Here is a 17,288-nt window from a genome sequence, read left to right as displayed (position 1 = left end):
TAGGATTAGATACAGCTCAGTATACAGTATCACACAGGATAGGATTAGATACACAGCTCAGTATACAGGATCACACAGGGTAGGATTAGATACACGGCTCAGTATACAGTATCACACGGGATAGGATTAGATACACGGCTCAGTATACAGTATCACACGGGATAGGATTAGATACAGCTCAGTATACAGTATCACACAGGATAGGATTAGATACACAGCTCAGTATACAGTATCACACAGGATAGGATTAGATACACAGCTCAGTATACAGTATCACACAGGATAGGATTAGATACACGCTTTGGCAGGAGCTGAGTCAGAGGTTGCTCAGGCTTTGGGCCTGGTAGTTGCAGGGCTCCGGCACGCAGGGGGTTACTGCTTGTTGTCACAGCTCTTGGTCTTGCGTAAGACACTGAGAGCAGCCAATCGGGAGGCGGGGCAGGCCCAGCACAGGCTCCGCCCCCTCCTAATCCCTGCACTGACCAGCTGGGACTGTACAATAGCATAGACAGGGCCCAGAAACAAAAACAGGCAGAGCCCCCTCACCCCGAGCTCTGACCCCTCAGCTGTCATAGGGACACAGAAATAGCAGCAGGATGCAATGACAAGAGGAGACCCCGACCCGCTGGGACAAGGTGAGACCTGCACCCCTACACCCTGTGTAATAGGAGGGCCCCTATAATACTGCTGAGGGGATAGCAGGGGGGTCCTGGTACAGCAGCTACAAGAGGTAAGGGGGGGGGGGGGAAGAATCCTCCCAAATCCCAGTACACGGAATCTACTCTGTGTGCCCTGCACTGGTATATAATGGTGTCATCACCTCTACACAGGCCCTGACATCTGCATGTGTATATACAGTGATCCTGACCATATACAGGCTGCAGAGGTGTGCACTTATATAGGAAGGTCAGAGGGAGCATGTCATATATACAGATCACAGCTAGGGGGGGCCCTGCTTACTGATTGTATATAGGGGAAACTCATGGAGAGAGATCTGACCTTATCATGTATACAGGATATGTCATTATCACTGAGGGTATATATTACATACATATCCTGAGTTACATCCTGTATTATACTCCACAGCTGCGCTCACTATTCTGCTGGTACAGTCACTGTGTACATACATTACATTACTTATCCTGTATTATACTCCAGAGCTGCGCTCACTATTCTGCTGGTACAGTCACTGTGTACATACATTACATTACTTATCCTGTATTATACTCCACAGCTGCGCTCACTATTCTGCTGGTGCAGTCACTGTGTACATACATTACATTACTTATCCTGTATTATACTCCAGAGCTGCGCTCACTATTCTGCTGGTGCAGTCACTGTGTACATACATTACATTACTCATCCTGTATTATACTCCAGAGCTGCGCTCACTATTCTGCTGGTGCAGTCACTGTGTACATACATTACATTACTTATCCTGTATTATACTCCAGAGCTGCGCTCACTATTCTGCTGGTACAGTCACTGTGTACATACATTACATTACTTATCCTATATTATACTCCAGAGCTGCACTCACTATTCTGCTGGTACAGTCACTGTGTACATACATTACATTACTTATCCTGTATTATACTCCAGAGCTGCCCTCACTATTCTGCTGGTCCAGTCACTGTGTACATACATTACATTACACTTATCCTGTATTATACTCCAGAGCTGCGCTCACTATTCTGCTGCTACAGTCACTGTGTACATACATTACATTACTTATCCTGTATTATACTCCAGAGCTGCACTCATTATTCTGCTGGTACAGTCACTGTGTACATACTTTACTTATCCTGTATTATACTCCAGAGCTGCGCTCACTATTCTGCCGGTACAGTCACTGTGTACATACATTACATTACTTATCCTGTATTATACTCCAGAGCTGCGCTCACTATTCTGCAGTCACTGTGTACATACATTACTTATCCTGTAATATACTCCAGAGCTGCGCTCACTATTCTGCTGGTCCAGTCACTGTGTACATACATTACATTACTTATCCTGTATTATACTCCAGAGCTGCGCTCACTATTCTGCTGGTACAGTCACTGTGTACATACATTACATTACACTTATCCTGTATTATACTCCAGAGCTGCGCTCACTATTCTGCCAAAACAGTCACTGTGTACATACATTACATTACTTATCCTGTATTATACGCCAGAGCTGCACTCACTATTCTGCTGGTACAGTCACTGTGTACATTCATTACATTACTTATCCTGTATTATACTCCAGAGCTGCGCTCACTATTCTGCTGGTACAATCACTGTGTACATACATTACGTTACTTATCCTGTATTATACTTCAGAGCTGCGCTCACTATTCTGCTGGTGCAGTCACTGTGTACATACATTACATTACTTATCCTGTATTATACTGCAGAGCTGCGCTCACTATTCTACTGGTACAGTCACTGTGTACATACATTACATTACTTATCCTGTATTATACTCCAGAGCTGCGCTCACTATTCTGCTGGTACAGTCACTGTGTACATACATTACATTACTTATCCTGTATTATACTCCAGAGCTGCGCTCACTATTCTGCAGTCACTGTGTACATACATTACTTATCCTGTAATATACTCCAGAGCTGTGCTCACTATTCTGCTGGTGCAGTCACTGTGTACATACATTACATTACTTATCCTGTATTATACTCCAGAGCTGCGCTCACTATTCTGCTGGTCCAGTCACTGTGTACATACATTACATTACTTATCCTGTATTATACTCCAGAGCTGCGCTCACTATTCTGCTGGTACAGACACTGTGTACATACATTACATTACTTATCCTGTATTATACTCCAGAGCTGCGCTCACTATTCTGCTGGTGCAGTCACTGTGTACATACATTACATTACTTATCCTGTATTATACTCCAGAGCTGCGCTCACTATTCTGCTGGTCCAGTCACTGTGTACATACATTACATTACTTATCCTGTATTATACTCCAGAGCTGCCCTCACTATTCTGCTGGTCCAGTCACTGTGTACATACATTACATTACTTATCCTGTATTATACTCCAGAGCTGCCCTCACTATTCTGCTGGTCCAGTCACTGTGTACATACATTACATTACTTATCCTGTATTATACTCCAGAGCTGCGCTCAGTATTCTGCTGGTACAGTCACTGTGTACATACATTACATTACACTTATCCTGTATTATACTCCAGAGCTGCGCTCACTATTCTGCTGGTACAGTCACTGTGTACATACATTACATTACTTATCCTGTATTATACTCCAGAGCTGCGCTCACTATTCTGCTGGTACAGTCACTGTGTACATACATTACTTATCCTGTATTATACTCCAGAGCTGCGCTCACTATTCTGCTGGTGCAGTCACTGTGTACATACATTACATTACTTATCCTGTATTATACTCCAGAGCTGCGCTCACTATTCTGCTGGTGCAGTCACTGTGTACATACATTACATTACTTATCCTGTATTATACTCCAGAGCTGCGCTCACTATTCTGCTGGTGCAGTCACTGTGTACATACATTACATTACTTATCTGTTTTATACTCCAGAGCTGCGCTCACTATTCTGCTGGAGCAGTCACTGTGTACATACATTACATTACTTATCCTGTATTATTCTCCAGAGCTGCACTCACTATTCTGCTGGTACAGTCACTGTGTACATACATTACATTACTTATCCTGTATTATACTCCAGAGCTGCGCTCACTATTCTGCTGCTGCAGTCACTGTGTACATACATTACATTACTTATCCTGTATTATACCCCAGAGCTGCGCTCACTATTCTGCTGGTACAGTCACTGTGTACATACATTACATTACTTATCCTGTATTATACTCCAGAGCTGCGCTCACTATTCTGCTGGTACAGTCACTGTGTACATACATCACATTACTTATCCTGTATTATACTCCAGAGCTGCGCTCACTATTCTGCTGGTACAGTCACTGTGTACATACATTACATTACTTATCCTGTATTATACTCTAGAGCTGCGCTCACTATTCTGCTGGTACAGTCACTGTGTACATACATTACATTACTTATTCCTGTATTATACTCCAGAGCTGCGCTCACTATTCTGCTGGTACAGTCACTGTGTACATACATTACATTACTTATCCTGTAGTATACCCCAGAGCTGCGCTCACTATTCTGCTGGTGCAGTCACTGTGTACATACATTACATTACATATCCTGTATTATACCCCAGAGCTGCGCTCACTATTCTGCTGGTACAGTCACTGTGTACATACATTACTTATCCTGTATTATACTCCAGAGCTGCGCTCACTATTCTGCTGGTACAGTCACTGTGTACATACATTACATTACTTATCCTGTACTGATCCTAAGTGAATGGCAGAATGGTGAGCGCAGCTCTGGAATATAATACAGACTGTAACTTTAGACTTTTCTGGATAGCTTCCATCATACAGATATATTACACCCCCCCCCCCCAGTATCTGACACTGTAATGTATGGCGGTATTATATTGTGCGGCAGTTATTTCTCTCCTATATGGCGCCGTATAGTTGTCAGTGTTGTCTTCATACTAGTGTACTATATGGCGATGTTATTGTACCATGTGCTGTATTGTGTGTACATTATATGGCAGTATTATTATATTGTGCCGCTCCACTTCCTCTGGCCCATGTGTATATACTCGGTGTTGAGGTAAGTATCCAGTGTATAGTACAGGTATCACATGTGGTCCAGTCTGAGAGTATCTCAGCCTATAACTGCGGGGTCAGTGTCCTCCTCCTCCAGGCAGAGTCTTGTGGTTGGGAGTTTATTTCTGTCTTGTTCTTGTGATCCTGGCAACTTCTGTATAATTGTAGTCTGCGGCTGGGTGAAAGTGGCAACTGCTAGGATGAGGTATGAGGTAGTGCCCACCTCCTCCTGGGTGAGCTCCTGTGTACCAGCAGTGACATGTGACGTTGCGGTGTCACTACATGTGCTCTGTGCTGCGGTTCTGTCACAATTTGGGAACATTTCTTAAATTTTTGTTGATCTCTGTGTTATTAATACTCATTTTTTGTAGAGTGCCCAGAAAGTGCCCCCAGACCAGCGGCGTCATCTCATCCCGGGACAGGGGCCGCCCAATGCAGTGTCTACCAGTATGGGGGCGCCGCAGGGCTGATCAGTCACCTGGTGCCCAATTCTGATACAGACCCCACAGTATTGCCCGAGTCACCCCAATAGCGGGGCCACTGTAGGAGGTTGTCGCCCTGTATATGCAGGATTTGGGAAAGCTGGGTAGGTTTCTGTCACTCTCCTCAGATCTCGGTTTCTCCCCGTCTGATAATGCAGCGTTCTCTGTTTACAGCCTGGGTGAGGCGCCGCTGAGTCAGGGGTGACAATAAAACGTGAGCTCCGACCTCCTCCCCATCTCATCCCAGTGCCTGCTGGAGCTGTTATCTGGGCCAGGGGTGAAGGAATGTCCCCCGCCCCCCATTACATGACTCCAGCCCCGGCTACACCCGCCCTGCTAATGTATATACTGTGTGTCTGTATAAAGGAGGCCTCTAACCCCAGGATGGATGGCAGGTTACATATGAGTGATCCCCCCCCCCCCCCCAATACTCCTCAGGAGGGGAAGCCCCAACATCTGTATGACGGGACAGCCTAGTGTGTACTGGAGCCAAGAGCCACAAAACTAATACAGAGGGTCTCCACTGTCCCCCCCTCCCCCCCCCCCCCCCCCCCCCCATCCTCCTCCATGTTAGACATCGCACCATTACTAGTATATCGATGGCTGAGGGATGAGCGGTCATAGAAGGGCTTCTGTACAGATGGTCCTACAGTTAGGGTTTCTACCCCCCCTTCCCCCATCTGTGATACACCCCCAAATAAGAACTTCTGATTTCAGGGAAACTGGCCCCCTCGCCTGTAAGGCCCACTGACCTCTCTGGCCCCCTCGCCTGCCGGGCCCGCAGATCTCTCTGGCCCCCTAGCCTCTTCGGGCTCACTGACCTCTCTGGCCCCCTCGCCTGCCAGGCCCACTGACCGCTCTGGCCCCCTCGCCTGCCGGGCCCGCTGACCGCTCTGGCCCCCTCGCCTGCCGGGCCCGCTGACCGCTCTTGCCCCCTCACCTGCCGGGCCCGCTGACCTCTCTGTCCTTCTATCCCCCTTTGGGCCCGCTGACCTCTCTGTCCTTCTATCCCCCTTTGGGCTCACTGACCTCTCTGGTCCCCGCCGGGCCAGCTGACCGCTCTTGCCCCCTCACCTGCCGGGCCCGCTGACCTCTCTGTCCTTCTATCCCCCTTTGGGCCCGCTGACCTCTCTGTCCTTCTATCCCCCTTTGGGCTCACTGACCTCTCTGGTCCCCGCCGGGCCAGCTGACCGCTCTGGCCCCCTCACCTGCCGGGCCCGCTGACCTCTCTGTCCTTCTATCCCCCTTTGGGCCCGCTGACCTCTCTGTCCTTCTATCCCCCTTTGGGCTCACTGACCTCTCTGGTCCCCGCCGGGCCAGCTGACCACTCTGGCCACCTTCACCTGCCGGGCCCACTGACCTCTCTGGCCCCCTCACCTAGCTCTCTGGCCCCCTCACCTGCCTTGGTTTCATTCTGCTCGCCCCGCACCCTGTATAGCACATACACTATATACACGGCTGTTGTTGGAGGTGACGGCCGTATCCAGCTCATTGTGAGTCACTTACTAATTATCGGTGAAGTGTTCCCGGACTATGTGTGAATGTGGTCGCCCCACATACCAGCGGGTGGGGGCCCTATGAACGCACAGAGGTCACACGTGTAAGTCACAGCCCAAATTCTGGCTCTGCCATTAACCCCTGCACACCTCGTATACAGTAACTGCAGTCTGGGGATATATAGGGTTGATATAATGCAGCCTGCTGACTATATGGGATTTAAAGGGGAACTCCATGGGCTAAAATAGTCTTCTTTCTGGATCACTGTTACCCAAAGTGTGAAACAGCAGAGGGTCACTAGCCCACAGGCGAGGATAGCCGACTACCTAGGGTGCTACCTGGCCGCCTTACACTGGAGGGTACAGCGAGTGCTGCCGAAACTACCGAGGAAAGTGTCCAGTGCGCCCTGCGGGAGGCGTGAGCGGTGAGTATGGTTCTCTCTAAGACCTCCCTGGTCCCTCTGCAATTAGTCCAAATAGGCTCTGGTCCCTCTAGGGGGTAGGCGGGGTGGATAATCTTGCCGTGGGTTTGGTCCTTTTTTGGGGGGGGGGGATAGCCGTGCATGTCTTCGGTCCCTCTTGGGGGGGGGGGGGGATATCCTTGCCGTGTCTTTGGTCCCTCTGGGGGGGGGGGGATAGCCTTGCTGAGTCTTCTGTTCCTCTTGGGGGGGGGGGGAGATATCCTGGCCATGTCTCTGGTCCCTCTTGGGGGGGGGGGGATAGCCTTGCCGTGTCTTTGGTCCCTCTTGGGGGTGGGGGTGGGGGGATAGACTTGCCGTGTCTTTGGTCCCTCTTGGGGGGTGGGGGGATAGACTTGCCGTGTCTTTGGTCCCTCTTGGGGGGGGGGAGGATAGCCTTGCCGTGTCTTTGGTCCCTCTTGGGGGGGGGGGGGGGATAGACTTGCCGTGTCTTTGGTCCCTCTTGGGGGGGGGGGGGGGATAGCCTTGCCGTGTCTTTGGTCCCTCTTGGGGGGGGGGGGGGATATCCTTGCTGAGTCTTCTGTTCCTCTTGGGGGGGGGGGGGGGGGAGATATCCTGGCCATGTCTCTGGTCCCTCTTGGAGGGGCGGGGAGCCTTGCCGTGCTCTTGGTGTCCTCACCTGCCCCTGTGTGCTGCCTCTATAGGGGCTCCTGTGATATAAGGTGTGCAGTCACGTGACGCTATGGCGGTGTTATTGTACACATTATATAGGACATTCCTGCAGGGTTACCGCCATGTCTGGTCACGATCCCGGTGTGGTGTTTGGTCGCTGTGATCGGGGCGGATCTTGTTGTCCTCAGGCGGCGTCTACATTGTAGATTGTAATCACTTGGACTCAGTACAGACAGGTGAGATCAGCGGCGGCCTGACAGGAGGATTACTCCGAGCCCCGGCACAGAGCGGCAGGTAAGGAGAGAGAGAGAACGCCCCCTGCTGGGAAGAGCCAACCTGCCCCAAACCTCAGGTCGGGGGTTTTATTAACCTTTCATATGCTGGGTTGGGACAGATGGGTTTGGGCGGCCGCTGATAACTTGGGCCTCTCGGATCCTCATTGATGTTATGTCTGATACTCCAGTCACTTCCAAAGCAGCCTTCACAGTGTCCCTGGTACAAGAGGGCGGTTGGCGTCCAGCCGTTGGGTCAGTGAGTTGGAGAGACTTCTATCTGTGTCCAGGGGGGAGCAGCAGAATTTTGAAGGCAGCTCTGGATGTGACTAGAGTAAAGTCATCGCCTATAGGCCGCATAATGGTCGGTGCCCAAATCTCATCGCATTAAGGATCACCTGACTTACAGGTTACTCAGGGGAGTGTTCAATACAAGGGGTATAAATAAAGCTGATTGTGAGCCCTATAGGGCTGCCCCCGCCTATAGCAGCGGAGTGGTGACATAGACGACAGTGCAGCTTGTCAGTATTGGTCCTGTTATGGAGCGCCCCTTTAAGGGCCCCTTCCTCCTGCTGACGGTATAGTATCTATTATGTGGCAGTGGTCGGGGTGACACTTTATCCGTCAGCTGTTTATGTGGAGGTGCACGTGGCTGCTGTCAGTGTCAGCGGGCGGCCGGCCAGGACATCGTGTGCAGCCAGCCAGGGAAATCTCCAGGAAAGGCTAAGAATAACCTGTTTATAGATCAGATTATCTGCCGCAACGCACCGGCGTAACCGCTCGCCAGGATGGGACACGACGGTCTGTGCCCGGCCCGGGGTCACCGCTGTACCAGGTACTTCACTGGTCAGCATCATGCCCTATACTCCAGTCACATCCAGAGCTGCACCCGGACACTGACTTCACATCAGTCTGTGTCTCCTGCTGATTCAGTATCAGATCCCAACTCCAGTCACCTCCAGAGCTGCATCTACAGCAGGCGTTATCCTGACCTTTTCCATCATACCCTGCTGATTCCGTATCAGTTCTCCACTCCAGTCACCTCCAGAGCTGCACCCTGACACTGACCTCCTATCATACCCTGCTGATTCCGTATCAGTTCTCCACTCCAGTCACCTCCAGAGCTGCACCCTGACACTGACCTCCTATCATACCCTGCTGATTCCGTATCAGATCCCAACTCCAGTCACCTCCAGAGCTGCATCTACAGCAGGCGTTATCCTGACCTTTCCCATCATACCCTGCTGTTTCAGTATCAGTTCTCCACTCCAGTCACCTCCAGAGCTGCACCTATAAATGTACAGGCTCTATCCTGACACTGACCTCATATCATACCCTGCTGATTCCGTATCAGATCTCCACTCCAGTCACCTCCAGAGCTGCACTGACCCTGCATTGCCTGCTAGTTGGGGGTCTACAAGGGTCTCGCTCCTCTGTTATTGCCTTATTGCACCCAGCAGAACTGTGAGTGCAGCTTTGGCTGTGAGTAGAGCACAGTGTAATGTCTCTGACCTGTGCTGTTGTCTCCTCAGCTGAGCTGGAGACGGCGATGTCTTGAAGATGGAGTCGCAGGAGCAATTCCGAGAGTATCAGAGGTTGGAAGACTTCGAGGAGGACTCGCCGCCGGGAGAGGAGGACTTACTGGTGCACGTCCCCGAAGCTGTCAAAGGTAGGAGCCGACCGAGCAGTAAATGGAGAGGACCCCTTTAATACCCTTTAAAAGAAGGCCTGAGTATACCCAGTGCAGGGGGCAGAGTATAGAGAGTCTGTGACAGGTCAGGGGCCCCGTCTTAGTTCTGTCCGGAGTGCTCCTTTAAGTCTTTATTAGGAGACTTCTCATCCCCAGGATAAGGAGCACTGGGGTTATGGAGGTTCATATACGGGGGAGGGGGTGCACAGGATGAGACAGAAATGGCTGCTGCCCCCCACAAACAGCGCCACACCTCTCCACAGGCTGTGTACGGTATTGCAGGTGGTTTGGGCTTATTAAACAGTCAGTCTGGGTCAGAGTCGTCTCCGGCCCTAGCACAATGGTGGTCCATTAGGAGACCCCCAAATTTGGAGTGTCCTGATTGCTGATGGGCGGCCCCGCACTGGGTCAGGGGTCCTCACCTATTGATATGACAGCCGCAGGTGATCCGGGGAGGGGGGGGGGTCCTGGTAAGTTGAGCAGGTAGTACCCGGGGCCCGATGTAGACCCCATAATATAAGGGGTACCCGGTAGGTCATGTGCTCTGTCGCCCCGCTCACCCCTCTCCTCTTTCTCGCCCTCCAGACTCCTGGCATCACATTAAGAACTTGGATAACTTCTTCACCAAGATATCCTTTCCAATGAGCGGTTACCACACAAGCTGCAAAGCACGGGAGCGGGTGTGGGGCGGGAGGTGTCAGGGTGTCAGGCCCAGCTCAGAGTAAGCAAGGCCCTGGCTGGATTCTGTCCGCTCTGCAGGGTGGGCGGGGGGGGGGGGGGGGGGTGTCACACAGCTTTCCCAGGCACCTGTACTGATATGTAACCCAGCCACATGTGCTCTTCGGGAATCTGGGAAAGATGGATTACAATGAGGGAGGTGATATAAGATATAAGGAGAATAGAGGGGGCGGCTCTGTATATAACCTCACCATGTGGATGTGCAGTGCTGCCCCCTGGTGGTGGAGCCGCTCACTGCAGTGTCCTGAGTGCTGGACCTTTCCTTGACCACTCGCTGCAAATCTATCACTTTCACCAGAAGAATGGCTTCGCCTGCATGGTGCTCTCCGACTTCTTCGAACTTGTGTAAGTAGAAGCTTCAGACTGAGATACAGCTAAGTGGTGTATCTAATCCTATCCTGTGTGATACTGCATGCTGAGCTGTATCTAATCCTATCCTGTGTGATATTGTATACTGAGCCGCATATCTAATCCTATCCTGTGTGATACTGTATACTGAGCTGTGTATCTAACCCTATCCTGTGTGATACTGTATACTGAGCTGTGTATCTAATCCTATCCTGTGTGATACTGTATACTGAGCTGTGTATCTAATCCTATCCTGTGTGATACTGTATACTGAGCTGTGTATCTAATCCTATCCTGTGTGATACTGTATACTGTGCTGTGTATCTAATCCTATCCTGTGTGATACTGTATACTGAGCTGTGTATCTAATCCTATCCTGTGTGATACTGTATACTGAGCTGTGTATCTAATCCTATCCTGTGTGATACTGTATACTGAGCTGTGTATCTAATCCTATCCTGTGTGATACTGTATACTGAGCCGTGTATCTAATCCTCTCCTGTGTGATACTGTATACTGAGCTGTGTATCTAATCCTATCCTGTGTGATACAGTATACTGAGCTGTGTATCTAATCCTATCCTGTGTGATACTGTATACTGAGCTGTATCTAATCCTATCCTGTGTGATACTGTATACTGAGCTGTGTAGCTAATCCTATCCTGTGTGATACTGTATACTGAGCTGTGTATCTAATCCTATCCTGTGTGATACTGTATACTGAGCTGTGTATCTAATCCTATCCTGTGTGATACTGTATACTGAGCCGTGTATCTAATCCTATCCTGTGTGATACTGTATACTGAGCCGTGTATCTAATCCTCTCCTGTGTGATACTGTATACTGAGCTGTGTATCTAATCCTATCCTGTGTGATACTGTATACTGAGCCGTGTATCTAATCCTATCCTGTGTGATACTGTATACTGAGCTGTGTATCTAATCCTATCCTGTGTGATACAGTATACTGAGCCGTGTATCTAATCCTATCCTGTGTGATACAGTATACTGAGCCGTGTATCTAATCCTATCCTGTGTGATACTGTATACTGAGCTGTGTATCTAATCCTATCCTGTGTGATACTGTATACTGAGCTGTGTATCTAATCCTATCCTGTGTGATACAGTATACTGAGCCGTGTATCTAATCCTATCCTGTGTGATACAGTATACTGAGCCGTGTATCTAATCCTATCCCGTGTGATACTGTATACTGAGCTGTATCTAATCCTATCCTGTGTGATACTGTATACTGAGCTGTATCTAATCCTATCCTGTGTGATACTGTATACTGAGCTGTGTATCTAATCCTATCCTGTGTGATACTGTATACTGAGCTGTGTATCTAATCCTATCCCGTGTGATACTGTATACTGAGCTGTGTATCTAATCCTATCCTGTGTGATACAGTATACTGAGCCGTGTATCTAATCCTATCCTGTGTGATACTGTATACTGAGCCGTGTATCTAATCCTATCCTGTGTGATACTGTATACTGAGCCGTGTATCTAATCCTATCCCGTGTGATACTGTATACTGAGCTGTGTATCTAATCCTATCCTGTGTGATACTGTATACTGAGCTGTGTATCTAATCCTATCCTGTGTGATACTGTATACTGAGCTGTGTATCTAATCCTATCCTGTGTGACACTGTATACTGAGCTGTGTATCTAATCCTATCCTGTGTGATACTGTATACTGAGCTGTATCTAATCCTATCCTGTGTGATACAGTATACTGAGCTGTGTATCTAATCCTATCCCGTGTGATACTGTATACTGAGCTGTGTATCTAATCCTATCCTGTGTGATACTGTATACTGAGCTGTGTATCTAATCCTATCCTGTGTGATACTGTATACTGAGCCGTGTATCTAATCCTATCCTGTGTGATACAGTATACTGAGCCGTGTATCTAATCCTATCCTGTGTGATACAGTATACTGAGCCGTGTATCTAATCCTATCCTGTGTGATATAGTATACTGAGCCGTGTATCTAATCCTCTCCTGTGTGATACTGTATACTGAGCTGTGTATCTAATCCTATCCTGTGTGATACTGTATACTGTGCTGTGTATCTAATCCTATCCTGTGTGATACTGTATACTGAGCTGTGTATCTAATCCTATCCTGTGTGATACTGTATACTGAGCTGTGTATCTAATCCTATCCTGTGTGATACTGTATACTGAGCTGTGTATCTAATCCTATCCTGTGTGATACTGTATACTGAGCTGTGTATCTAATCCTATCCTGTGTGATACAGTATACTGAGCTGTGTATCTAATCCTATCCTGTGTGATACTGTATACTGAGCTGTGTATCTAATCCTATCCTGTGTGATACTGTATACTGAGCTGTGTATCTAATCCTATCCTGTGTGATACTGTATACTGAGCTGTGTATCTAATCCTATCCTGTGTGATACTGTATACTGAGCTGTGTATCTAATCCTATCCTGTGTGATACTGTATACTGAGCCGTGTATCTAATCCTATCCTGTGTGATACTGTATACTGAGCTGTGTATCTAATCCTATCCTGTGTGATACTGTATACTGAGCCGTGTATCTAATCCTATCCTGTGTGATACAGTATACTGAGCCGTGTATCTAATCCTATCCCGTGTGATACTGTATACTGAGCCGTGTATCTAATCCTATCCTGTGTGATACTGTATACTGAGCTGTATCTAATCCTATCCTGTGTGATACAGTATACTGAGCTGTGTATCTAATCCTATCCCGTGTGATACTGTATACTGAGCTGTGTATCTAATCCTATCCCGTGTGATACTGTATACTGAGCTGTGTATCTAATCCTATCCCGTGTGATACTGTATACTGAGCTGTGTATCTAATCCTATCCCGTGTGATACTGTATACTGAGCTGTGTATCTAATCCTATCCCGTGTGATACTGTATACTGAGCCGTGTATCTAATCCTATCCCGTGTGATACTGTATACTGAGCCGTGTATCTAATCCTATCCTGTGTGATACTGTATACTGAGCCGTGTATCTAATCCTATCCTGTGTGATACTGTATACTGAGCCGTGTATCTAATCCTATCCTGTGTGATACTGTATACTGAGCTGTGTATCTAATCCTATCCTGTGTGATACTGTATACTGAGCCGTGTATCTAATCCTATCCTGTGTGATACTGTATACTGAGCCGTGTATCTAATCCTATCCTGTGTGATATAGTATACTGAGCCGTGTATCTAATCCTATCCTGTGTGATACAGTATACTGAGCCGTGTATCTAATCCTATCCTGTGTGATACTGTATACTGAGCGGTGTATCTAATCCTATCCTGTGTGATACTGTATACTGAGCTGTGTATCTAATCCTATCCTGTGTGATACTGTATACTGAGCTGTGTATCTAATCCTATCCTGTGTGATACTGTATACTGGGCTGTGTATCTAATCCTATCCCGTGTGATACTGTATACTGAGCTGTGTATCTAATCCTATCCCGTGTGATACTGTATACTGAGCTGTGTATCTAATCCTATCCCGTGTGATACTGTATACTGAGCGGTGTATCTAATCCTATCCCGTGTGATACTGTATACTGAGCCGTGTATCTAATCCTATCCCGTGTGATACTGTATACTGAGCCGTGTATCTAATCCTATCCTGTGTGATACAGTATACTGAGCCGTGTATCTAATCCTATCCCGTGTGATACTGTATTCTGAGCCGTGTATCTAATCCTATCCCGTGTGATACTGTATACTGAGCCGTGTATCTAATCCTATCCCGTGTGATACTGTATACTGAGCCGTGTATCTAATCCTATCCCGTGTGATACAGTATACTGAGCCGTGTATCTAATCCTATCCCGTGTGATACTGTATACTGAGCTGTGTATCTAATCCTATCCCGTGTGATACTGTATACTGAGCTGTGTATCTAATCCTATCCCGTGTGATACTGTATACTGAGCGGTGTATCTAATCCTATCCCGTGTGATACTGTATACTGAGCGGTGTATCTAATCCTATCCCGTGTGATACTGTATACTGAGCGGTGTATCTAATCCTATCCCGTGTGATACTGTATACTGAGCTGTGTATCTAATCCTATCCTGTGTGATACTGTATACTGAGCCGTGTATCTAATCCTATCCTGTGTGATACAGTATACTGAGCCGTGTATCTAATCCTATCCTGTGTGATACTGTATACTGAGCCGTGTATCTAATCCTATCCTGTGTGATACTGTATACTGAGCCGTGTATCTAATCCTATCCCGTGTGATACTGTATACTGAGCCGTGTATCTAATCCTATCCCGTGTGATACAGTATACTGAGCCGTGTATCTAATCATATCCCGTGTGATACTGTATACTGAGCTGTGTATCTAATCCTATCCCGTGTGATACTGTATACTGAGCGGTGTATCTAATCCTATCCCGTGTGATACTGTATACTGAGCGGTGTATCTAATCCTATCCTGTGTGATACTGTATACTGAGCGGTGTATCTAATCCTATCCTGTGTGATACTGTATACTGAGCTGTGTATCTAATCCTATCCTGTGTAATTCTGTCTCCATTACCTTCCCTGGCTCTGTTGCTGGTGTAGACTGTAAGCTCTTGAGGTCGCTCTGTATAATATTTGCCCCTGTGTATTTACCCCCCCTGCAGGCAGTTCCTGTTTGTCGTCACGTTCACCACCTTCCTGTTCCGCTGTGTGGAGTACGACGTCCTCTTTGCCAATAAACCCGTCAACCACACCCATTCAGGGGTCAATCCTGACCGAAACAAGGTGACCCTGACTGATGCCATTCTGCCTGCCCAGGAATGTGCCCTCAGGTAGGTGCCAGGCTCAGTACTGAGGGGTATTACTATCCTATACTCTACTGGTCCAGTAATGTAATCCCGCCATCTCCATCATATATATATATAGTCATCATCTCTATCACTGTGCATAGGGCGAAGATGGTTATCAGTAGGGGAGTCTGCAGAGAAGAATACACCGGAGTGCTTGCATACAGCACTCACAGATAGTATGATATAAGTACAGGATAAGTAATGTAATGTATGTACACAGTGACTGCACCAGCAGAATAGTGAGCGCAGCTCTGGAGTATAATACAGGATAAGTAATGTAATGTATGTACACAGTGACTGTACTAGCAGAATAGTGAGCGCAGCTCTGGAGTATAATACAGGATAAGTAATGTAATGTATGTACACAGTGACTGTACCAGCAGAATAGTGAGCGCAGCTCTGGAGTATAATACAGGATAAGTAATGTAATGTATGTACACAGTGACTGTACTAGCAGAATAGTGAGCGCAGCTCTGGAGTATAATACAGGATAAGTAATGTAATGTATGTACACAGTGACTGCACCAGCAGAATAGTGAGCGCAGCTCTGGAGTATAATACAGGAGAAGTAATGTAATGTATGTATACAGTGACTGCACCAGCAGAATAGTGAGCGCAGCTCTGGAGTATAATACAGGATAAGTAATGTAATGTATGTACACAGTGACTGTACTAGCAGAATAGTGAGCGCAGCTCTGGAGTATAATACAGGATAAGTAATGTAATGTATGTACACAGTGACTGCACCAGCAGAATAGTGAGCGCAGCTCTGGAGTATAATACAGGATAAGTAATGTAATGTATGTACACAGTGACTGTACCAGCAGAATAGTGAGCGCAGCTCTGGAGTATAATACAGGATAAGTAATGTAATGTATGTACACAGTGACTGTACCAGCAGAATAGTGAGCGCAGCTCTGGAGTATAATACAGGATAAGTAATGTAATGTATGTACACAGTGACTGTACCAGCAGAATAGTGAGCGCAGCTCTGGGGTATAATACAGGATAAGTAATGTAATGTAATGTATGTACACAGTGACTGCACCAGCAGAATAGTGAGCGCAGCTCTGGAGTGTAATACAGGATAAGTAATGTAATGTATGTACACAGTGACTGTACCAGCAGAATAGTGAGCGCAGCTCTGGAGTATAATACAGGATAAGTAATGTAATGTATGTACACAGTGACTGCACCAGCAGAATAGTGAGCGCAGCTCTGGAGTATAATACAGGATAAGTAATGTAATGTATGTACACAGTGACTGCACCAGCAGAATAGTGAGCGCAGCTCTGGAGTATAATACAGGATAAGTAATGTAATGTATGTACACAGTGACTGTACCAGCAGAATAGTGAGCGCAGCTCTGGAGTATAATCTCTCTTCCACCTGCAGGATCCAGGAGAGCGGTTGGATTATCTTCTTACTGGTCATGGCCGCCATATTTTGGCTTTACCGTCTGATCAAGATGTTCTGTAACCTTCTAAGTTACTGGGAGATCCGGAAGTTCTACATCCGAGCCCTGAAGATCCCGTCGGTGAGTTGTCCATGTTGCGCTCAGTGTTTGTAGCCCGTTCTTCTCTCTGCTCTCCATCGGTCCAGACCTTCTCTGTCTCTTCTGTAGTA

General features: G+C 47.5%; 1 pseudogene; it reads left to right on the top strand.

The window, feature by feature from the left end:
• The first annotated feature begins 463 nt into the window (after positions 1-463).
• The window catches only part of LOC142201201 (uncharacterized), an 18,966-nt pseudogene continuing 2,141 nt past the window's right edge, over positions 464-17,288 (top strand).

Source organism: Leptodactylus fuscus, chromosome 4 (assembly GCF_031893055.1).
Source record: "Leptodactylus fuscus isolate aLepFus1 chromosome 4, aLepFus1.hap2, whole genome shotgun sequence".
Taxonomy (NCBI): Eukaryota; Metazoa; Chordata; class Amphibia; order Anura; family Leptodactylidae; genus Leptodactylus; species Leptodactylus fuscus.
The sequence above is the reverse complement of the archived record's forward strand: the minus strand, read 5'-3'. Positions and strand labels throughout refer to the sequence as shown.